The sequence below is a fragment of the Talpa europaea genome (genome assembly GCF_964194135.1).
Source record: "Talpa europaea genome assembly, contig: HAP1_SCAFFOLD_42, whole genome shotgun sequence".
Lineage (NCBI taxonomy): Eukaryota > Metazoa > Chordata > Mammalia > Eulipotyphla > Talpidae > Talpa > Talpa europaea.
Window position 1 is genome coordinate 25,273 of NW_028168046.1, and position 23,716 is coordinate 48,988.

A 23,716-nucleotide genomic window follows, 5' to 3' on the forward strand; every position below is an offset into this window, starting at 1 on the left:
ACACTCAGATGCTCAAGTACCTGGAGGAGGTGTCCATAAACACTGAGGGCAGAACACAGTCTCCCGGGGCTGGGAGACGGGCCAGGTGTGACCTGTTTCCAGATGAGGGTCACCTGTGGGAGGAAAGGGCCCAGGCCCTTTCCAGGAAAACATAGCTATTAATTTTTTAAAGGTTTATTTATTTATGCATAAAGAACTGGGGTACAGGCCAAAGGTTGGGGGTGGGTGGGTGAGAGGATTTACCAGAGACCAGAGACAGAGTGGGGAGCAGAACAGGTGCATCTACTGAAACACGCTGCTGAGGGGAGCAGCGGGGAGACAGAAGAGGTCTGCCTTGCCCTGTGGGTCACTCCCTGGCCGGGGATTGAACTCATGCCTTAGTGGCTGGGGACAGCTTCACAGTGCTGAGACTTAACCCTCGCGCCACCAGGGAGGCCCGGCTATTAATTGTATTTCCTGTGTTTGGCTCAGTGAGCCCCTTCTTACCTGGGGTGTTGAACCTGAAACTTCTAGATCTCAGAGAGCCTGGTGAGTGGAGCTTGCTGAGGCCCTCCCCCAACTCTTGCGCCCCTTTCGCCTAATGGGTTGAAACCACAGTGGTCTAAAAGCCAGGTGGAGCCGCGCACGTTCTTCCAGAAAGCTGTCGTGGAGACGGGAGTGCTCGAAGACAGTCTCTCATGTTCCAGATAGCACCGAGGATTTTCATGCCTTGTCCGCAGTGCTTTCCAAGGTCTCTTCCCCTCCGCAGGCGATGGAGCCCCCAAATGTGTCTGCTGTCACTGAGTTTCAGCTGCTGGGGTTCCAGAACCTTCTCGAGTGGCAGTCCCTGCTGTTTGCCATCTTTCTGTTCATCTACCTATGTGCTGACGGTGGTGGGGAACGTCGTCATCATTGCCGTGGCGAGCCATGACCGGCGGCTGCACACGCCCATGTACACGTTCCTCAAGCACCTGTCCTTCGTGGAGGTCTGGGACACCTCCACCGTCGTGCCGCCGCTGCTCGCCGGCCTGCTGTCCCCGGGCCGTGCCATCTCCTTCCCCGCCTGCATGGCCCAGCTCTACTTCTTTGTGTTTTTCGGGGCCACCGAGTGCTTCCTCCTGGCCACGATGGCCTATGACCGCTACCTGGCCGTCTGCAGCCCCCTGAGCTACCCCCTCCTGATGCGCCCCAGACCTGCGCCAAGCTGGTGGCCGTCTCCTGGGTGACCAGGGTGGGCACGGGGTCCTGCCCTGCCTGATGATCTTCAGGCTGGACTTCTGTGGCCCCAACCGGATCAACCACTTCTTCTGCGACCTGCCCCTCCATGCGGCTCTCCTGCTCCCGCGTCTACCTCACCGAGATGGTCGTCTTCGCCCTGTCCATCGCCGCCTGCGCGTGTGCCTCCTCCCCACCCTCGTGTCCCACGTCTTCATCGTGGCCGCCATCGTAAGCATCCCCTCCGCCTCCGGCCCGCGAAGACCTTCTCCACGGCGGCTCCCACCTGGCCGTGGTCACCACCTACTCCGGGACCACGATCTCCATGTACGTGCGCCCCAAAGCCCACCTGTCCCCTGAAATCAACAAGATCATTTCCGTCTTCTACACCGTGGTCACCCCACTGCTGAACCCATCATCTACCATTTGAGGAACAAAGACTTCCAAGAGGCCGCGAGGAAAGTTATGACGAGGAGGGGCCTCGTCTGAGGCCTCAGAGCGCAGGGCAGCTTCTCGCTCAGGTGCGGCCAGTTGGCGGGGCCAGGCGCAGCCCAGTGCGGTGGGGCCCTCGGGGGCGCTGCCCAGGCTGCCACAGGTGGGGGCTGCTCCCCGCCCCCCCCCCGCCCGCCGGCTGCTCGCTGGGCCCCTGCCGGCCCTGCTGTCCTCGCTCTGCCCTCCGGGGTCCCGCTGTGTGGCCGCGGGCTCTGCACGTCCCGTCCCCGTGCATGGCCGGCCCGAGCTCGTGGGGCCGCGGACAGAAGCCGCCCGGGGGCCTGCGCGGGGTGTCCCGGCGTCGCCCCGGCTCGCGGCAGGCGGCCCAGGGGCGCTTCCAAACGCCAGGCTGGTCTGCAGAGACTCAGATCCCGGGTGTGTGTTGAATGGAATCTTAGGAAAAGCAGTCAAGGCGGGAGGAGAGGGCGGGGCGGGTGAAGGGGGCAGAGGCGAGAGATGGACGGGCGGGGGGAGGAGGGAACCGAGGGGGCGGGGGGGCGGGGGAGGGACAGGCCGCCGTGGCCCGCGTGGCCGCCCCGTGCAGCTGCCGTCCCCGCCGACTCTGGACCCGCCGTCGACGCGCCGCTGCTGACCGGCTGCCCCTGCCCCTCCCCGGGTGCCTGTCCCCGCCGGCGTGGGGGCCGGGGCGGCCTGGGGCGTCTCTGCCTCGGTGGCGTCTGTCTCCGGCCTGCAGCGGAGGCCGGCAGTGCCCGCGGCGCCTCCCGCCCCCGCCTGGCTCGGGCCGCCCGCCGCCCTCCAGCTCGCCCCGGCCCCAGCGCGGGCCGCGGAGCTGCTCCCGCCTCCCCGGGCCCGCCCCCCAGGACGTCGTCGGGCCCGGGCGAGGCCTTCGGGCCGGGTGAGCGTGGACCAGGGCAGCGCGCGAGGGAGGCGGGGGACGGGCCGGCGCGGACCCGCCGCCCAGAGGCCCGGGAGGCCGAGGCCGGGCCCGCCAAGGGGCAGCGCGAGGGCGCACGGGGCGGCGGACGCCCAGGACCGGCCAGGGCCCCCCGGCCGCCGCTTCCCGCCCGCCGCTCACCGCGGGCGCCGGCCAGCCACGGGGGCCGCCGCGGGCCGCTCGGCGAGAGACACCGGCGCCCGCAGCTGCGTGAGTGGCGGGACGACACCTGCGGCAAGGGACGCCCTGAGACCCCGGGCCCCGGGGCGCCTTCGGGGGCCCCCAGAGAAGAGGCGGGGCCTGCAGCCCGCGCCCCCGCCCGTGTCTGAGCACCGCCAGCCCTGCTTATAGCCGCTCTCAGGCTGCCCCGCCCACACAGCTGATTGGACCGTTTTTCAATCCTGAGGCTGATTGGACCGTTTAGCACCAGTCAGCTGGTAGCTCACACCTGATTGGGCCAGCCCACAAGCCGGGAAGCACAGGTTGCATAAAAAGGCGCTGAGGCGCCGGTCGGCTCTGGCCCCGCTGCCCCAAGCCGGGGCCGGGCGTGGGGCGGGGCTTGGCCAGGCTCTGCGGGGAGTAGCGGGAGGGGTGACCCGCCGCGCCCGGCGATGCCCAGCGGTGGTCAGCGGCCTGCCAGGCCAGCGCTGTGGGCTTGTCCCTGACCCCCTGCCCTGGCGCCCGCTGTACGGGGAGCAGGCGGGGCTCCCTGCGCACCGAAGAGAGACCTGCGGGCTGAGGCGGGGCTTCCCTGGGTCGTGGTGGCGCTGGGGCTCGGAAATCCTCGGGGTTCCCGGGAACAGGACGCGCCCCTGAGCTAACCTGGGGCCGGGCCAGGGCCTCTCGGGCTTGACTGAGCGCGGGGCCGGGGCGGGCGGCTGCGTGGACCTGCTGGGCGGGGGGTGGGGGGCTGCGTGGGGGCTCCGGGGGCGCCATCCTGAGGCATCCGGGACGCACGGGGCCCTGCGCGGCCGGGAGACGCGTGGGTCCCGAGGAACGGCGCGAAGGCGAAGGCGCCCGCGCGGGCTGCGGGTCGGGCGAGGGGCGCGGCGGGGGCTCCCGGGGTGCCCGAGTCCTCGGCGGAGGGGCGTCCCTGCGCCCGGCGCCCCCGCCGAGCCCGCACCGAGGCCTGAGGACTTGCGGACGCGGTGCCCGGGCGGGCGGACGCGCCCCTGGCTCTGCCCCATCCTCTGCAGCCGGCCCGGCGGAGCCGCGGGCCCGGGATGTCCTCGGAGGCTCGGACGCGCGCCCGCCCGCCCCCGCTCTTTGGGGCACGGAGTTCTGTGACACCAGCCTCGTCGCCCGAGCCCGTCCCTCGCGAGGTCCGGCTCCGCGCTGCCGGGACGGGGGGCGCAGCCCAGGTGGCCAGGGGCGCTGCTTCCCCCCAGGCGCGTCGACCCCGGAGCCGCCGGGAACGCCCCTCGGCCGGCGGGGCCCGCGGGGCTAGCCGGGCCTGACCCCCGGGCGGGCGGACGCGCCCCTGGCTCTGCCCTGTCCTCTGCAGCCGGCCCGGCCGAGCCGCGGGCCCGGGATGTCCTCGGAGGCTCGGACGCGCGCCCGCCCCCCCCTCGGGCTTCTCTGCGGCCCTGGAGGAGGGTCCTCGCCGGCCGGGCCGGACAGGCAGCAGATGGACCGAGGGGCCCGAGGAGCCAAACCTGCGGGGCGGGGGCGCCTCGGGAAGCACCCGCGGTTTTTGAAAAAAAGACATGTATTTATTTATTCATGCGCACAAGAGCCGGAGTGCAGCCAGCGGCGGGGCGGGGGTGGCGGTGGGGAGACTCCCCAGGACAGCGAGGGGCGGAGCGGGCGGATGGGCTGAGGCGCCGCTGCGGGGCGGCGTGGCCAGAGCATCGGCTGCCCCTGGGGTCTGCGCCTGGCTGACCCACTCGGCGCCCGCCTGAGCCTCGGCCCGCGCGCCCTCGGCGCTCCCCGCCTCGGAGCCAGACTTGGGGACTCTGGGGCGCGTCCCTTAACGCCCGCCTTGGCGCTGCTTCTCCTGATTTTCCCTGCAGCCCCCCACCCCTTGTGCGGAGGGGGCCCCGCCGCGCCCACCCCGCCTGCGTCCAGTCCTCCTGGCGCGTGACCCGCGCGGGGGGGGGGGTGCGCGGGGAGCGCCAGAGCCCCTCGGAGCGGGGGCCTGGGCCTGGGAACTGAAGTGGCGGGCGGAGGACACGGGTCTCAGGGCGTCCCGTTCATCCCTCACGTTGGGTCCTCACCGGACACACCCCCTTCTGCTAGCTGGTTCCCCTCACCGCCCCCCTCCCCACCAGCTCCTGGCGGGACCGTCCCCACAGGGGACAGACAGAGGCTGCCAGGGAGCCCAGGGGCCCCTTTGGTGTCTGCAGCGCGCGCCAGCCTCCTCCGCGGCTCCTCACCCGGGCGCCCTGGCAGGGTGAGCAACGAGTGCGCACCCCCGCCCGCCCCATCACCCCCTCCCCAGCGCGCCCTGCTCTGGGGCTCCCCTGCGGGGCGCGGCCATAGTTTCGCAGTTGAGCGTGGCCCCACGATGGGTCTCAGTCCCCCAGGCTCCCCCCTCCGTCACGGGTGCCCCCAGGCGCCCCGAGGAGCCCAGGAAGACCCCGGGCGCGCCGCGGGCGCTGAGGAGGCGCCCAGTTCGCCTAATGAGCCCCGGGCCTCACAGGGGCGGTTTGGAAAGGGGGGGGCTCCGCGCCTTGCTGTCCCCAGCGCGCCTCCCCTGCGCTCCCTCCGCGCGGCCAGGGTAGCTGTGCCCCAGGATGGGAGAAGACCCTGGGGACCCCAGGGGCGCCCATAGACACCAGGAGGGCTCCGGGCGCGCCTGAAAGACCGACCTGCGCCGTCCCCGGCTCGAGCTGCTGTCCCGGGTCCCAGGGGGCCTCCAGCAGGGCGCAGAGTCCCCAGCCCAGACTCGGGCCAGGTGGGCGGCAGCGCCCCCCCCCCCAGCCCCCGGCCCCCACCCGCGCAGGGGACGGGCAAGGCCGCCTTACCGGGCGAGGGGAACGGGGCGGGGGAGCAAGCTCTGCTCGCCCGGCCGCCCGCGGGCCCCTGGGGGACGGTCCCGGGGAGCCCCCGCTGCTGCCCGGGCTCGGCTCCCGCCTTGCGGTCAGCGCCGAGCTCCCCGGCCGCGGTCACTCCGTCCCCCCAAGACCGTAGTCACCTCCCCGTCCCGGGGGATCCCTCGCGTCCACCGCGCCCCTCACTGATGGGACAGGGGTCGCTGCCCCCCCAACCCAGCGCGGGCCCTGACCTGGGGGAGCGGCGTCTACGCGGACCCGTCTCCCGCGGGGTACCCGGCCTGGCGGGTGCGGCGGCCTGAGGCTCCTCCCCTGCCTCGAGTGTGGCCCCGGGCTCCTGTGCCACAGGGAACCCAGACGGCGGGAGTGTCGGCTCCCTGCTGCGCATCCTCCCTCCTCTGGGCTCCTGCCTGGCCTCGGCTCTCCGAGAGGGCGGGATGGGGGCCCAGGGGGGCCCTGGAGGGGCCGAGAGCGCGGGCGGCCCAGCGCCCAGGGATGGCCGGTCCATGCCGGCCGGGGCGCCACACCTGCTGGACGCATGGCTGGGCGGCTCTGGGGCCTGAGCCCCTGGGCGGGTGAGCAAGGTCCGGGAAGTGGGGCGCGCGCAGAGCGGCGCGGGGTGCGGGCCTTTCCTAAACCGCGGTGCAGCAGGATCAGCCCGGGTCGCTGCCCGCCGCGGAGCTGCCCCTGCCGCGGGCCAGGAAGGGCCAGGAGCCCTGGAAGCGGCTCGGCTGCGGCTCGTCTCCGGCTCGGGGGCGGCCCTCGAGGGGCGGGGCCGGGAACCCCCCTTCCCGGCAGCGGTGGGGCCGGCGGGGCAGAGCTGGTGGGCGGGTGGCGGGCGCTGCCAGGGCTTCGGAGCCGTGGTGGGGGGAGGGGGTGGCCTGGCGCTCCAGCTCGATTTCAGCTTCGGTCTCCACAGTGACCCGCGCCCCTGCGCGCGCGAGAAAACAGGAGGCGAGTTCTGCTTCCCGCGGTCCAGCTTCTTGTGGTCAATAATTATCTTCCTTCCTTTTTAGCTTTTGATACTTTCTAGTGAATTTAAGTTCGTAATGTATTTCTTGACCTTCTATATCAACAGTTGGAATGTACGACTTCTGGCACATTGAGAATTTATAAAAATGTTATTTAATACCCACAACTGTGCTAGCAGCAAGTTAACATGATAAAAAGAAATAGTGAGATAAATCATTTAGTAACGCCAAGTAAGAAAAAAAAATCAGAAATCAATGGTTTTAATTGTGATTAAATGTTTGAATTCATACAACTCAAAGCAGTTAATGTTTTATTAACTTATATATCTAATTACGTTGTACAAGGTTGGCAAAAATGTTGGCAGTGAAGAGTATGTGTTTAGAATGGTCTGATCCAGTTTCTTGTTCAATGCACACACTGGATTCTCATTATATTCCATAACGTTTATTGACCAGTGTAACAGCATCATGAATTAATGTTAACAGAGTCACTTATCGGCACTAAAAATAAAAAGGCCAATCACTTAAAAGAGCAGTAGGCCGTTGTCAGCCCAGAAGCTCAAAGGTCAGGATTCTGCCACCTCTTCTACTGCCCCTGGCTGGTCTCCAGAATTGCCTGGTTCCACCTGGAACTCCCCCAGGCTGGACGCAAGGTTAGCCTGACTCAGCCCCTCCCAGGTGAGTGTTTGAGAGTGACTGAATGTCTGATATCCAATTGGAACTGCATTTCATCATGAAATATTTGGTGTGAAATTTTCAAGTATGGAACATCACAGATGGGAAAGTAAAGGATGATGCAGTCAGCGGAGAGGAGCTGAGGCCAGACAGCAGCCACACCCACGGGGCACTTCACTTCCCAAATGAGATCTTCTTCAAATCCTTTGCATGTCTATGAACACACCAAATGATAGTGTTACTTTTTGCACGTAAATCCGATGGCTTTTTTCACTTTAACGAGTTCATAAAAATGCAGACACTCTGTGTGAGATTCCTGTTGATGACCTGCCCAGCCAGGGCATTGTCCTGCCATTCCCACCCGCCCACTCTAGGTGATGAAATAAATGGGGACAACACTCCTGTGAAGTGTGGTGTGAGTCATGGATGGCATCCCTAACACATTTCTAGGAATATTAGATACGAGGTAGACTACTAGCTACCGTTTTGTTTTGAGCAGATTGTTTCTCAAAAATTCCCACCCAATGATTTTTGTAATATTTTAGTAATTATACTGCACAGGAACTTAACTTTCTTATTTCTGCTGTCCACCAAGCGCTGAGTGTGTTTATGGTAAATGTGGTGACACCCATACCAGAGCTTCCAGAGGGTCTCCACCACATCACGTGTGTGGGTCCTTCTCTACAGTGGATCGCAACTGCTCAGATTCTAACTTGGACCCTAAGACCTTGTTTATGCTGTGAAGGCCTCACTCACTAAGTACAGGGGCCTCTGTCCTACCATGACCCCTGATCCCACATGTGACCGTGAGGGTCAGTGACATTAGAGGGGAAGCCGCCTTAGAGACTGGAGATGCTGCCCCAGGGACAACTAAGATGACAACAGATGAAACTGCTGCTGACAACTGCTGACAACTGAGATGAAACCCAGCCATCTTCTCTCTTGGCCGGGAGCTACAGAAATGGAGAACAGCAAAGAGTGGCTGAAAGTTCAGTTACTCCAGTATACACGGAATATCACATGGCACCTAAGAGGTAAAAAGAGCAACAACTAAAACTAAGGGTATATGAAGTTATCTTAATATGATGATGGTAAAGGGAAATGTATAATTATTGTGACAAAAATCCACAGCATTTGCTTTTATATATTCTCTTTAAAAATCTTTAAAAATGATTTCTTTCCTTATTAAATTACCATTTTACTTGCTCTCAAGTAAAATGAGCGGGAATGAACATTTACAAAGGAAATTAAACCCTCTTGATAGAGCATGGTCAGTGGTCAGATTGTATAAGTGGGGAATTAGCCTGCAATCATATGTGCTTTCCTCCCTTCTGGTCCTCTTTTATGGCCATTTTCTTCTTCGGGTAGTTTGCTGGAGTCGTCCGTTTATCTTCTGTGTCCCAGTTCTCACTGGGACCTGCCGCTTTTCCTCCCTATTAACTTTTTTTAATGGGAGATCTTACTCACAGCGTCTTCTCGCTGCCATGTTGCTCTGCCCCTCCTGTTAGAATTTTTTAATGTCTTCTGTGACCTTGCTCTTCCCTCCTCTTGGCTCCCTGAATCTCTCTGATACCCCAGCATTCGGGAACTGAGGGGGGATATTCTGGATATGTAGCCTGGCCTCCACTTAACAATCTCCCCCAACTCTCTGCCATCCGCAGCATCAAGACAAGACCTGTAGGACCTTTAATGGAAAGGAACTTTAATACAGTTAGTGTGCAACAAAGACAAAGGAAAGAATAAAGTTTCCAAATCAAGCACCCAAAGTCACCATCCCCTTGTGGGTAAATGTTCAGCCAAACAGGGTTGGCCCAAGCAGGGCCTGAAAGCCTGTTACTGTCTAAAGCACCTCCTGGCGGGGACCCATAGAAAAGGGGGAACAGGGCTGACAAGTCTGGAAGGAAAAGAGCAAAATCAAGGTAGAAGCTGCCATTGTCACCTCCCATGGATTTCTCACCCACACCTGTGTAACCCAGTCCAAGGCCAAGAAGCAAGCGCAGCTTCTTCACTTGTCTCTGCCCCATGTGCCTCCCCCAGGTCTCCTTCTGGCTCCATCCTGCTTCCTTCCTCCTCAGCCTCCTCTCCAGATGCTTCTTTCTGTTCAGCTTCACCCTCCTCAGATGGGGCAGGAACCTGGACCCTCCCCTGGGTACCCCCCCATTACAGTACTCTCCGTCACCAGCATGTACATGTGTGTGGTTGACACCAGCCCTGCAAGGACGGGCAAGGCCCCGGATGTGCACAGTTCCCTGGGCAGTTACAGGCCAGCACTGCTGCATCCCCCTAGGGGAGAGAGACGCTCCAGCTCCCCAGTGAGAGCCCATGTCACCCACACAGACCTTCCCCCTCAGTGTCCCCTGTGCCGCCCCTTCCCTGCCCGGTCCTCTCTGGCTCTCCCTGCACCCCTTTCCGCCTCTGTCTCCTAAAGTCCCCATTTCCATCCTCTGCTTTTCCAGGAGTCTCCCCATCCTCCTAGACAGTGCCCTGGGGGCTCTGCTAGGCCCCTCCCCTCATCCAAGGATGGAGAATGTCAGGTGATTCCCAGGAGGAGGGGCTTTCATCTTTGGAAGCAGAAGCAGAAACTAATTCAGGGACCCAGGAATCTAAGTTTCCATCCCAAGAGACTGAGGCGACCTATATATTTGTGGATTTGCCCAGAACCTAGGAACCAGTTGTCATGTCCTGGAGACCACTGGAGACTAAAAAGGACACTTAATCTGACACAGCACTTGGACACCCCCTTGTGTGCAGATCCCTGTCCTGCCGCTGGGAGCCCAGGGAGCCTGGGGAGGGCCTGGCTGAGCAGGAGAAAGGGCGGCTCTGGGCTCCTGTGCTCAGCCCTGTGGCCACACGGGGGCGCTGCCGCGCTGCTCCGGATTCTGGTGGAGCCGCCAGGACGGGGCGGGGCTGAGGTGGCCAGAGTTGGGGGTCCTGGAGGGCGGCGTCCTGGGGGGTGAGATGCTCTGTGAGGAGTCAGAGCAGCAGGGCTCAGAGGAAAGGAGACTCCGGAGCCTGCCCTGTGTGTGAGGTTTCCAGCTTTTCTCCCAGAACCCCCCTCTCCAGTCCCGGATGATGATGCCTGGGAAAATTGGAAAAGAGAAAATTTTTCACTTCTACAACCTATTCAATATTGAGGGCATTACAAAAAAATAACATTTAGGGCCTCCCTGGCGGTTCAAGGGATTAAGACGCAGCACTATGCATGTATCCGCAGCCAAGGCGGCATAAGTTTGATTCCCCAGCCAGGAAGCTGCCCACATGGCGCAGCAGACCTCTCCTGACTCGCTCCCTTCTCCCCTCAGCAGTGTATTTCAGTCGGTCTGCCCGTTCTGCTCCCCACTCTGTCTCTGGTTAATCCTCTCACCTCCACATTTCTGGCCTGCACCCCAGTTCTTGTATGCATAAATAAATCCTCATAAAAAAATAAATTGATCTTTAAAAAAAAACATTTAAAGAATACTGTTAGATTTATAGAAAAGTTGCAAAGGCAGTACAGGTCTTGTTTATCCCACACCATTTCCATTTTGTTAACATCCTACATGAATACTTTTATTTTTTTACAACTAATGCAGCAATGTTGACATAATTACTAAATGCCATACTTTCATTAGTTTTTGCTAATGTCCATTTTATTCTCCATAATCTCATCCAGTTCGCCTGGATGACAGTTTCTCAGACTTTCCTTGTTTTTAAAACATTGACACTGGTGAAGAGTGATGTTTGGGAGAGGTGTTGGGATCACAAGTCTTGGGTCACCTCTAAGAAAATCTTCACCAGAGTCCTCCTTTCAGTGGCTTGTGGGCACACACACACACACACACACACACACACACAAAAGGAAAGAAGAAGCAGCTGCTTGCGCAGATGCCGGCAGGTAGGAGGAACTGCCCCTGGAGTGGGCCGTTGTGTGACGAGAAGCCTGCAGGCCCCAGGCGGAGCCTTGGGAGCAGAGCTGTGTCTTCCCAGGGCAGAAAGGGCCCTGAGGTAGTGTTCTAGTTGGGAGGGCTCATTCCTTTGTGGGATTGTCATCTGTCATTAAATTAATTACTTCTATGGTGTGACTAGGCTGATTTGTCAGGAGCAGCGAGTCTCTGCAAAGGCTCCATCCCTGTATCCCACCTCTACTCTGCGCCTCCTTATACTTCCTGCAGCATCTGATACTTGCTATATCAGTTGGCCCAAAACAATTTTCATTTCTATAGTTGGTTTAATAACTATGCTAATCACTTCTACCTCCACCTCTAGTTTTTTTTTTTTTTAAAGATTTATTTTATTTATTTATGCAAGCACTGGGTACAGTCAGAAGTGCGGGAGGGTGAGAGAATTCTCCAGAGCCAGAGCAGAGAGCAGACAGGCAGAAGGACCGAAGTACACTGCTGAGGGGGAGCAGCGGGCGGCAGGAGAGGTCTGTGTGCCATGTGGGACCCTCCTCCAGTGGCCGGGGAGCAGCCGGGGATCGAACCAGCGCTACAGAGGCTGCGGGCAGCTTCATAACCCAGCGCTCAACTGCTGCGCCACTGGGGAGGCCCTCCACCTCTAGTTTCTGGTCATGTTACCCCTGCACCCTAAATTTTCTACTCTTAGCCTCCATCAAGGAGCACTGCTCAGGACTATTGTTCTTCAACTTAGGGTTTTGTTTTTTTTTTTTTTTTGACTGGGACTCTGGGTTTAGGGAAGCAGACCCCAGGGGTGCAGGGCCATTGTCCACTCAACACGTCAGTGCTCATCATGTCCACCTGACTCATCACTGATGGTGTTAACCTTCAATGCCAGATTAAGGCAGTGTTACCCAGATACCACCTTACACCTGTGAGAATGACCCATTGAAGTGTGTGGAGAAAAAGGAATTCTGGTGGTGGGTCAGAATGGAGACTAGTCCTGTTAGCCAGCAGAATAAGGGGTTCTTAAACCTGTGCACTCCACATGAGTTATGTCATCAGCTGCATAAAGACAAAACATACTCTAATGCATAACACCTTCGTTAGAAAAGAAAATTAATACAAATCAGTGTGCAATAGAGAATTAATGTGCAATAGCAAAAGAGAAGAAAAGGAATATAGGTAGAATAGTTCCCAAGTGAAGCACCCAAAGTTACCCGTCCCCTCATGGGTAAATGCCCAGCCAAACAGGCTTGCCCAAAGCAGGCCAGCTGAGGCCCAAAGGCCTGCCACAAGGTGAAGGCATCTAGTGGTAGAGACCCATGGGACAGGGGTAGGAAATGCCAGACAAGTCTGGAAGGAAAAGAGAAAAGTCAAAATCCACAAAAACATAAGAGCAGCCATTGTCAGCCTCCCCTTGAGTCTCTCATGCACGTCTTTGTCTCTTTCACGTGTCTCTTTCCATGTCCCCAACTCCTTGGCACAAGTCCAAGCCTGAGGAGCGAGAGTGGCTTCTTCTTGGAATGTCTCTCTGCTCCATGCGCCTCCTCCAGTCTCCTCTCCCCATCGTGCTCCACGTCTTCCTCCTCTTCCTTGGCTTCTCCTCCCTGCTCAGCCCCACCTTTCCTGGGGCGGGGCAGGACACCTGGAACCTCCCTTTTCTATGGAGAGCACATGGTACAGTCCTGCCCCTGTGGAGAACAAATGAGGGTTCCTCAAAATATTCAAAATAGACCTGTCACCTGGTCAGGGACTCCATTCCTTGGGATTTATCCAAAGAAGGTAAAACACTAATTCCGAGGAATATGCGCCTCCTATGGTCACTGCAGCGCTGTCCACCATAACCAAGCTATGGACACAACCTAAGTGCCCAACGGCAGAGGAGGGGATAAAGAACACAAGCTTTATACCCAGTGGAATACTACCCAGCTGTGAAAAAGATGAAATATTGAATTTGCAACAACATGGATAGATGTGGATGGGATGACGCTAAGTGCTGCACCTCCCCCTGCAGTGACCTTTTGCGCAGTCTCTCAACCCTGAGACGGCCTCATCGTTCACTGCTGTGCTGGTCCGCGGCAGCTAAGTGAAAAAGTTTGGAGGCGAAAGTTAAATACTGGATGATTTTATTCATATGTGAAATATAAAGAAACAAAGCAGGGACTGGTAAAACTAAACCAAAACAAACTCTAGAACTGTAACTGCAAAACTGAAGCTATGGGGTGGGGTGAGAGCAGGAAACAAGGTAGGAAGAGGGTCCCATGGACTGTGGTGGAGGACTATGGGGGCCCTTAGGTGGGTGGGAAGTGATAATGAACATCTAAAGAGGGTGACCCTGTGCCTCGCACACATGCAGTGTGTAAACCAGTGTTACCTCAACTGAATAATACAATGAGGGGAAAAAAGAAAAGTTCTTAAGCAAAAGAAAAAAATTAACTGGTCTTCTCCATCAATCACCGGCCTCAGGACTTTGCCTTCGCCTCCTCACTGTCATGCAGGCTGAGGGGCTGGTTTTCCACAAGGGCAGAGGTGCAGGGACTCCTGGGGCTGCTCAGACACCGCTGGGTAGAGACACTGCAGAGAGGGCGGCTCTGAGGGGACCAGAGACAGAGGGTTAGAGTAACCCCAGTGCTGAGCGAGGATCTGGTTCCCAAGGAGAGGGGAGTGTGTGTGTGTGTGTGTGTGTGTGTGTGTGTGTGTGTAACAGCAGAGACAGGATACACAACATAAGATGATGGGAAGTCAATTAACATCAAGCTCCAGAATAAATTAATTCAAATCACACACAGAGTAGAGAGTGTCAGAACAACAACTCAGTAAATACAGTTCCACGGAGAAGCAGTTTTTGAGCAGGACTGAAAAAGCATTGGGCCTGAAGAGGAGGAGGAGGTTTAGAAATACCTAATGTTTGGCTTGAGGTGGAAGGAGCTGGGCAGGACCCCCCTCCAGTCCCGCCCACAATATGGTGGCACCTTCACCCTGACAGCTCCCTCCCCCAAACCCCAATTTTTCTCTCCTTTGGAGTCACCATAGAAAACCCACTGGCCTCAGAGTCAAGGAGCACCATGGGCTGCAGCTACTTTCTCTCTAGACCAGAGCTGGAGGGAGCCACACAGGGGGAGAGGGGAGTGTGTGCCCTGCTGGCCTGGTCCAGGGGCAGGATTAGCCCAGGTCACCCCAGTTACCAAGCTGAGCCTTTGTCCACAGTCCAGGAAGGGAGGGAGAGATGGAGCAGGGTCTGCCTCAGCTCCTGGAGGAAGGTGTAATGTTAGGTGGGTGAACTTAGGTTTCTTTCTCATTCTGGCCTCCCCCATCTCCCCAGGTACCCCTCCATGTGCAGCAGGGAGAGGATCTCAGAGAAACCCAGGCTGGATCCCGCACCTCCCTCCCCACTATAGTGTTCAGGATGAATCCCCTTGTATTCATGGCTACACTGGAGGAGAGCACAGAAAGGTAAGTATTATTATTGTATTCGCAAGTGATTAGAAGTAAGACTTTTTACTATAAATGCTCTTTTATTTTTGTTGTTGCTGTAACAGTGCTGTGCAATCAGAAAAAAAACCTGGGAGAGGGAGAAAGTGTGGACTTGAGTTTTCATGATGCAAACAAAAAAAAAAAAAAAAAGGAAAAAAAGCCAAAAATGAAAATAAGACAAACATGGATTATTCAGTTTAACCCATGACACCCTGGAAGTTGCCAGATATCATGATCCCAGAGCAATTAATGTCTGTGGGGAGTGAGACTCAAAAGCCCAGCCCAGGAAACACAGCAGGGGATGCAGGGCTCTGACCAGCCCAGGGCCCCCCTGCTGTGGCAGCTGTAGTGAGGAAGGGTCTCTGAGCTGAGGAGTCTGGGAACTCAGTGTGGTCACATCCACTGGAAACATCCAGAGTGAGGTTGGGTCATCCTAGTGACAGCTGCCTCACTACCAGCCCAGGCCGTCCTACTATTGATAAGTCAAATTTAAAAAATTCCTCCCTGGAGGGAAAGTGTCAGGGAAAGGTGGTGGTGTCCATGCAGCCCTTCCCTCACAGCCCGGCCCAAGGAGAGTCCCCGAGTGTCTCCTCAGGGGCCTCTGCTGCCTCCTCTAGTGAGCAGAGGACTCACATCACCGGGGAGGGAGACCTGCCCTGCCATGTCTTCCCTCCTGGGGATCCTGTGGGGAGTGAGCCCCTGAGCACGTGTGCAGACAGCTCGGGACCCAGCACAGGGAGTGCTTGATCCTGAGGGCTCCTGGGCCTTTGTGGGAAGGAACTTGAAATATAATTAGGTCTCCCCAGCTTCTCCTGGAGCTCCCAGAGGGACAGGGCTGTGCACACAAGGGGAGCCGCATCCAGAGTAAGGTTCTGTGTCTTAATTGTCTCCCCAAGAGGACATTGCCTACTCCCTAGAAGCTTCCTGGAGTGCTTGGATATCTAAATAACATTAAAATATTACGAAAATCGAAGCCTCCACCATCTGGGCGTCTAGCTCATCCCAAACCTGGCATTTATCCTAAAGACAGGCATCCTAAGACATTCAGGCACCCGAGCTCAGAACGCCCCACCCATTGCCTTCTCAAAACAGCATCATGCCTTGAGAACATCTTACCGACAAGGTAAAGGAAGGCTAAGGCCTAGGGTAAGGCAAAACTTAATTCTTTGCTCCCTCTAAGGAGCCATGTGGAATGGGGCATGGTGAGAACCTGAGGTTTAAGGAAAACCCGGCGTTTGGGGATGACCTGACAATTTGACTTATAAGTTATGGTTTTCAATAGAGAATAATTGAACTTAAAAGAGTGTTCATAAGTTTGTTTAATCGCCACTGGGTGGTAAAAACATCCATCGTGATGTTGGAAAACGACGCCTCTGGTGTGTTTCAGTCCCTAAACTGATGTTTGCAGGAAGTTTGCCTTTTCTTTCTTCTGGATTGTAGAATCAAGTGCCAGGTATCAACTTTTATTCAATTTTTTTCCCAGTGGGAAATTTTCTTCAATTCTCAAGTCAGAATTTACTAATATTTGAAGCTGCTGTCACCTGATGATTTTGGAACGGATTTCACCAACCTTCTTCATTCCAGTACACATTTCAAAATCCTTCATACTTAGAATCTTCACCCTGAAGATTTCCTCTGTGAGGGCTGTGATAACCGACTCTTTGAAATAGAAAGTTGCGGGCCTCCCTGGTGGTGCAGCGGGTGGAGCACTGCGCTGTGAAGCTGTCCGCAGCCTCTACAGTGTGGGTTCGATTCCCGGCCGCCCAGGGAGAAACCCACATGGCACGGCAGACCTCTCCTGCCTCTCCCGCTGCTCCCCTCAGGAGTGTCTTCTGTCTGTCTGCCTGTTCTGCTCCCCACTCTGTCTCTGGTGATTTCTTTCACCCTCCCAAGCCTCTGACTATACTCCAGTTCTTATATAAATAAATAAATATTTAAAAAGAAATAGAAAGTTGCCTATATTTTCCAAAATTCAAATCATAATTCATAAAAGGGCTTCAATCACTTCCCCCACCTCTCAAAAACACTGTCTCAATTCCTTCCCACTGCACGGTCTGGTTAGGAACTGAACCAAACTATATTAAGGACAATTATAAATGAAAGACTTGAAACAGTGGATCAGAGGGAGGGATAATGACGGAAAGAAAATTCTGAATAAACGGCATCATTCCTCATAGGGCCCAAATCAACCTTTGGAACACATAAGCCAATTTAATTCTTCTTGTTATCTCTCATAAGTGAGAATTTTGTGGCAATACCAAATGCCTGAGAGTTTAGGACATTTTTTTTTTCTTTTTCTCCAAGTGGGAGTTGGAGTTATCTGATTTCAGCAAGGTTGGAGGATGGTGTGTGAGGAGAGCAAGAGGTTCCAATGGAGCTCAGATTGAAGTCCAGCCCTTGCTATGCAACTAGTGGGCTTTGCTCATGCCTTGACACTTCTTTTGACAAGGTAAAACTTCTATTTACTTCCATAGGGAAGGGTTTGCTTTCTGGGTCTGCTTTCATGTGTAGATGTCTAAAGTGAGAAATCCCACCTTGTCTCATTATTTGTACTCCCATTTTTACTGTGTTTCTCTAATTATATTATGTAAATATCACACATTCATTGTGAACAACTCAAACCATTTATAAAATATGAAACTCTGAAATATAAAAATGTAATTAAAAATATCTTGTCATCTTACCATAATAATAAACATTAATATTTTGGTGACATTTTTGCATGCATCTCTTTACATATCTATGTGTTTTTAATAAACAGCATTTAGCATAAATGATAATTTTCCTGTGGATACCTTTCCACACCCATCTCAGCAGCTTAATCCCCATCTCCATTTTCCCCAAGTAACACACATATCTTAGCCAGAACAAAAACTTGAGATTTTGCATGGGAATAGTTTATTTGGGTTCATTACCGTGGGAACAGGAAACATAAAGCAGGGAGTGGAAAAAAAGTTGATACCAGGGAGCTTTACTGACCTGGGTACTGCCATGGGCAACTGGGGTTCAATCTCCCTGACAAATAAGGTGCAACTGGACTAAGGTGGTGGAAGTTGATACCTGCATGAAACTGCTTACTATGATACAATAAACTATAGCAGTAAAAAGGTGAACTGAAGGGATAGAAGACATGAGGTCTGAGAAATGTCCAATACAGTCTACTCCTTACACCACTCAGATCTTTTCATGGGCTCTGTGGAGTCCAGTCAGTCACAGGGTCTTTGATGTGGTGGCCAGTGACAAGCTCTACAAAAGATCAGTTAATGGGCCAAGCCTCCACAGATGGATGTGGTCACAACACCATTATTAATGTGCTTTGTCTCTTTCCCACATAGCCATTCCAGATTCCCCTCCCCCTGGAGCAAACCTACATTCTTCATCCCTGCAGAGTGGGAGGCTGAGTCCCTCACCCCCATCAGGACATGGCCTCTTTGTATTTCTACTTGGCAAGAAGCCCCAGTTCTCCAGAGTTTCTGCACGTGCTCATTTCTTATTACATTGTGCAGCAGCAACCCTAGCTCCTCATAGTAATCAGGGTCAATTATTCTGAAAACAATAACAATAGAGTTCATTATGGCTCACTGGCTCAAGGAATATAAATGCTTAGGCAGTAGATATAACATCAAATCTAGCAGAACCTTGCTGGTACAAATATGCCTCTCAACGTCCCACCTCACGTCCCTGGAGAGCCTCTAAACTAATAGGGTGAAGGCGTGGGGTGAGAAGGATAAATTCCTCCAGTGGATCATTAGGAGTAATGGTGAGAGTGGCTGATCCTTCTTCACCTCTTAGTTGCAGGATCCATGCTTTCTCGATATTGGAACACAGATTATATATTGGCCATTACTCAATGTGTATAACACATGTTGAAAGCTGCCTACCACCATCTCAGAGTGTTTTGCCCAAGATAAAATGTTAAAAGTTTTTAATGTCTCTCCTCCTTCAATTATGCTGTCAACTTCCAAGTGACATGCTGTGTGGTAGAATCAGTGATTCCTGCAGACATGCTGCCAATGTCATACTTATTTCACCATAAAACGTGCCCCTTATCAGAGGCAATGTTATATAGGCTCTATGCTGTTGAATCAGGCAATCTGTTGGCTCTTGAATGGAGATGCTGGCAGTCAGGGAAGGGAATCTTACATCCAGAATGGATGTCAATTCTTGAGAACACATCACTCTCCATAACAGGGTAAACTGAGTGAAGAAATCCACCTGTTTCCATGTAGCTGTCTGGTCTACTTAAGTGATGTTATCACAGCAAGAGCTTGACTGTGATTTCTTTGACTGGAAATCTGGGCATTCGTGAGTGACAGTGACTTATGAATCTCCCATGATGAGAAGAAACTCATGCTACTGGACTCAGGTATGATCAAATCACCCTTGATCTCGATTTCTATGACTTTCAGGGACTGTTGAATAAGCCCTGGGGTGACCAACGAGAGAGACTGAGTGTTATCCACACAAAGGGGATATTATCTGTGGTAGGTGCTCTCTGAGGTGAGAACTCACATGAGACACAAAGGTCTTACACCCTGTGTCCACTCCCATGGACAAAAATGCCTCATTTCCTAATTTCCTTTGACGTTCATCTTCTCATCTTGCTCCTTCTCAGCACTGAATCATTCAGAAAGTCACAAACCACTGCCAGGAGTCTATTTTATAGCCGTAACGGAGGGAGGTCAACATTGCCACCATTCAAATTAAGTCATCAGGGCACTGCCTGCAGCTCTTGCCAATCCTCACTGTCTCATTGGGTGCTCCTGGGTGAGGCTATTTAATGAAATTGTAGCCCTGGATGTCCCATTACATCTCTAATCTTAATATCTTCCTCCTAAAACATATGTTCTTATAAATGGATGCCCTAACATGGACTGATATAGACATTAATAATGATTTCTTGATTATACTTATGTAATGACCTATGGCTGATTTGATAGATATTGCTCATTTACAAAACCCTACTGTTTAACTAAAATTCAATATCCCCAATTTTTTTTTTCTTTCGGCATAGGGATAAGAGGATTCAGCAGAGACAGAGTGGGAAGCAGAACAGGTAGATTTACTGAAATACACTGTTAAGGGAGCATCTGGTGAGATAGGAGAAGTCTGCTGAGCCCTAGCAGGGTCAGCTCCCTGAGCTGGCCTAGATTCAGGCCTCAGTGGTGACAGCGCTGAGACTTCACCCCTAGGACACCAGGGAAGCCCAGCAAACCAAATTTGCATTACACCTACCATGTGTACTACCTCTATTGTGTACTTGGGAAGATCCCAGGTCACCACTTATTTGGTTCCTGCTCTGTAAAACGCCCAGGTAGAATTCAGAACAGAGACAGCAGACATGTGAAGGAATCAGTGCCTGAGGGGCCTGGGCAGTGAGTGGTTTGGCTAAAGGGTTTACACTAGTTGTAGATCTTCTGCAAAGGCCATAGCAAGAAGGAGGCCAGCACTATGACAGAACTGGACGCAAAAGGAGTGAAAAAATTTGGGTGAAACAAAACAAACTTTATTAGTATTTCTATAATGAACAAGAAACCCTGGAGGAAATAAAATGAAAACAATTTGAAATCAATTAGGAAACAAAGATTTTTGAATTACAAGAGGAGGGCCAGGTGTCAGTGGTTGGAGGGATAGTAGAAGTTAAACGAGGATATGTGGCTAGAGAGGTGGGTGAGGAGAGGTTTGGGGTCAGCGGTGCTTAGTCAGCACCAGAGGTGGGCAGGCAGGACAGGGGTCAGGGGATGGGACCCTGGAGGAACGGCATCAGGTGAGCACCCTCTGCATATGTTGTTCCAGACGAACAGGAGAGCCCAGCAGGCCTGCTGGGTCAGACAGACAATGCCCAGGGTACTGTAGATGTTCCTGGGCACTCTGAGCTCACTAAACCCCTACATAGCCTGAAACTCCCCAGATTCCAGCAGGATGTCCCCAGGCTGCTGAGCTAATACCAGCCCTCTGGGGAAACTAGTCCAGGACCTGCAACCTGTGGGACAACCTGCTGGACATAACCATACACCACCTGTTTGTGGGGAGCCAGGCCCTAGCCAGGCCCCAGCAGGGCATGCTGGCAGTGGTGTGTTTACACCAGCCCCACCGCGGGAGACAGGTAGAGGCCAGGATGCTTCAGGAGCTGCCCAGTGTGGGCAGTTCACACCCACCCCTTCTGGGGAAGCCAAGACTGGCGCAGGATCCCAAAGACTTCTTTGAGGATTTTGAGATAAGAGGAGTGCTGCAGGAGGAACCAGACAATGACCAGGATGCTGCACCCCATGGGGACAGTGCTGAGCTCACTTCACCCCTGCTGGAACAGCCAGGCCCTGGCCAGGAGAATGCAGCCTATGCAAGAGCGTCCTGAGCTCGAACCACACCTGTGGGAGGAAGCCACTTCTGGCCAAAATCCTGCAGGTTCCAGTGAGGGTGCGAAGGCAGCAGCAGCCCTGCCTGGGGAACCAGCCCCTGCAGGGATCCTGCAGCACAAGCAGAGACAACCCCGGTGTCTGCTTCTCTCCAGTCAGCAACTTGGCTGGGCTCTGGCCTGTCCCATGGGCTGCAGGGGAGCCTGACTGTGCTCCTTGAGAAGCGGCTAGAGATGCGATTGGACAGGCCATCAGCCACATGCCAGATTGCCACTTGCCTTTTCAAACAGACCACATGCTAGAGCCCTGAGCAGGGACCACCCTAAAATAGGGGGCCCTTGGTATTCTGTTCCTCAAATGAGGCAGTTGCAGATGCCAGGTCAGACTGCTCGTGGTCCAAATCTAGCCCGTGTGGTCTCCTCCAAGGGCCACCTGACCCTACCCCGCCCAGCCGGGCCCATGCACCAGCCTGGGCCACTCACCCTCGGATGGCTCCTCCCGGGATTTCGGGTACTGCAGCCAGTTCCTTTGGACATGTGCCCCAATCTCAAAGTTGCAGGTGCACTTCAACCTGGGCTCTGTGCTGGGACAGATCCCACACTGGGCTGTGGGAGGACAGTCGGGGAATTGCACTCTCTGGATCTCTTCACCTTCCTGGACACAAAAGACCTCCTGGGAGTAAACAGACGCACCTGCTGGGTAGCAACCAGCTGGGGCAAGAGGGAGCAGCCATGACGGTTTGGGTCCCACCACCAGCCAGGCTGGTTCTGGTGTAGACATGAGCAGACTCCTGGGTGGGCCAGACCCTCCTTCCTGGAGCACGCACACACTCACTCTCACTGCACGCACACCCGCACTCACAGGGTGAAGGGAGGAGTGGGGGCATCAGAGCCCTGGAGTGGTCTGACCTGTCCCCAGGGCCCCCCGAGTTACCTCAGGGGCAGTGCTGGCGCTGGCCTGAGGCGTATGCACAGGCTCCTCATGCCTTTCGGCAGAGTGTGACACGAGTTTTGGGGACCTTTTTTGGGTCCACTGTGGGGAGACCTGGGCAAACAGCAAGAAAACGTGGGGCGGGTCCAGGCCCACCAGGCAAGTGAGCTGGGTCAGGTTTGGTTCAGAACCAACTGCCTGGGGACCAGGGTTCCGAGGTCATGTGTGCCCTGTCATCTCGCGGAGGTGATGTCACTTCCTGGGTCCCCTTCCCTGGACTTCCTGCTCAGACAGATGCCCAACCCACTCCGCCCCCTCCTGGCCTGCCACATGGCTACCTGGGCCACTTCCTGTTGGCTCTCCATACCAGGCTCATCTCACAACACTGACAGCAGCACAGCCTCCCAGAGACCTTGGATGGAGCCATGCAGCCAGGGACAACCTGGGGACCCAGGTCTCTGGCTGCTGACCTGGCTCATCCTCCCTGCCAGGGAGCAGGCCCTGCAGCATCGGCAACTCCAGGCTCCTGTCTCCCATGGGCCCAGAGGAGCTCCAGAGTGTGGATCATCTCCCTGGGGCGGTCCTGGGGAGTGGGCCACTCCTCTCTGCTGCCCTTGGAGGGGAGGCTGGTGTCAGGCTCACAGCACTTGGAGGGTCCCACCCGGGGAAGGGCACCTGCACACGCCTCACCCAGGCCTGGCCAGCCCTGCTGGGGGCAGAGACATCTCCCACCCGGGGTGCCTGTCCTCCCACCCAGTGTGCCTGTCAGCCCTGCTCCTCTCTGGCCGTGCCCTACAGGGCCCTGTGGGCCCAGACAAGGTGCCAGGGCCACAGACAGTGCACACCTGCCGGCCACAGACTTCTCAGGGCCCCCTGCCTGCTCACACACCTGCCCACCTGCCTGGAGGTTGTATTGACTTGGGGCTGGGTTCTGACTGGGACGAGGCCACCCAAGGCAGGGGGTGTCCACTCCAACAGTGACTGATGCCAGCGAGGCCTCTTCTGTCTCCTTCCCTGTCCTCACTGGCTGACTCTCCCTTTCTCTTTCTGTATGTCCCTCTGATGTTCTCTCTCCCCCTCCTGGTCTGTCCTCATCTCACTCTCTGTGTGTGTCCCTGTCCTTCTCTGCTTCTCTGTCCCTGCCCCATTCCTCTGTGTCCCTGTCTCAGTCTCTCTCTGATCCCCAGTGTGCAGAGGACCAGAGGGAGGGAGGGAGGAGCACAGGAGCACAGGAGGACTGAGGTGATGGTGCACGGGTGCCTTGGAGAAGGAAACTCTATGGGGACTACACCTGAGGGGGTAGGTGGAAAACAAATAGTCTTTACAAGTGAAAAGTGAAGTTAAAAAATAAAAAAAGAAGAATATAAAAAAAAAATACAATCACGCCTGCAGGATCCTCATCCTGTCTTGGCTTCCCCAGCAGTGGGGGTGTGAACTGTCCACACTGGGCAGTTCCTCAAACATCCTGGCCTATACCTGTCTCCCGCAGTGGGGCTGTTTTGATCCTGTCTCCTGGAGGCAGCATAAAATTGGGTTTTGTTTTTGGTACAACCAGTCACTCTGTGTCTTTCTGTTTGGTGAATTCAATTCATTTCCATGAAGGGTGATGACATGATGACTTACTACTGCGCTTTTGTCTTTAGTCAAATCCAGGCAAGAAATGTGTGGTAGGGCCTCCCCGGTGGCGCAGCGGTTGAGCACTGGGTTGCAAGGCTGCCCGCAGCCTCTGCAGCATCGGTTCGATCTCTGGCTGCTCCCTGGCCACCGGAGGAGGGTCCCACATGGCGCGCAGACCTCTCCTGCTGCCCGCTGCTCCCATCAGCAGTGTACTTCATCAGTCTGCCTGTTCTGCAACCTG

The 23,716-nt window shown here is 55.5% G+C and overlaps 2 pseudogenes across 2 annotated transcripts in view; both read left to right on the top strand.

The window, feature by feature from the left end:
• The first annotated feature begins 751 nt into the window (after positions 1-751).
• On the top strand, positions 752-1,683 carry LOC311187909 (olfactory receptor 11L1-like; annotated as a pseudogene). The gene has a single exon. The product of its transcript is annotated as an olfactory receptor 11L1-like (transcript).
• Positions 1,684-1,919: 236 nt separating this feature from the next.
• LOC311187910 (lathosterol oxidase-like) overlaps positions 1,920-23,716 on the top strand; it is a 141,629-nt pseudogene continuing 119,832 nt past the window's right edge. The window contains exons 1-2 of the transcript in view: positions 1,920-2,061; positions 5,923-6,115. The product of the transcript in view is annotated as a lathosterol oxidase-like (transcript). The remainder of the gene's footprint in view (positions 2,062-5,922; positions 6,116-23,716) is intronic.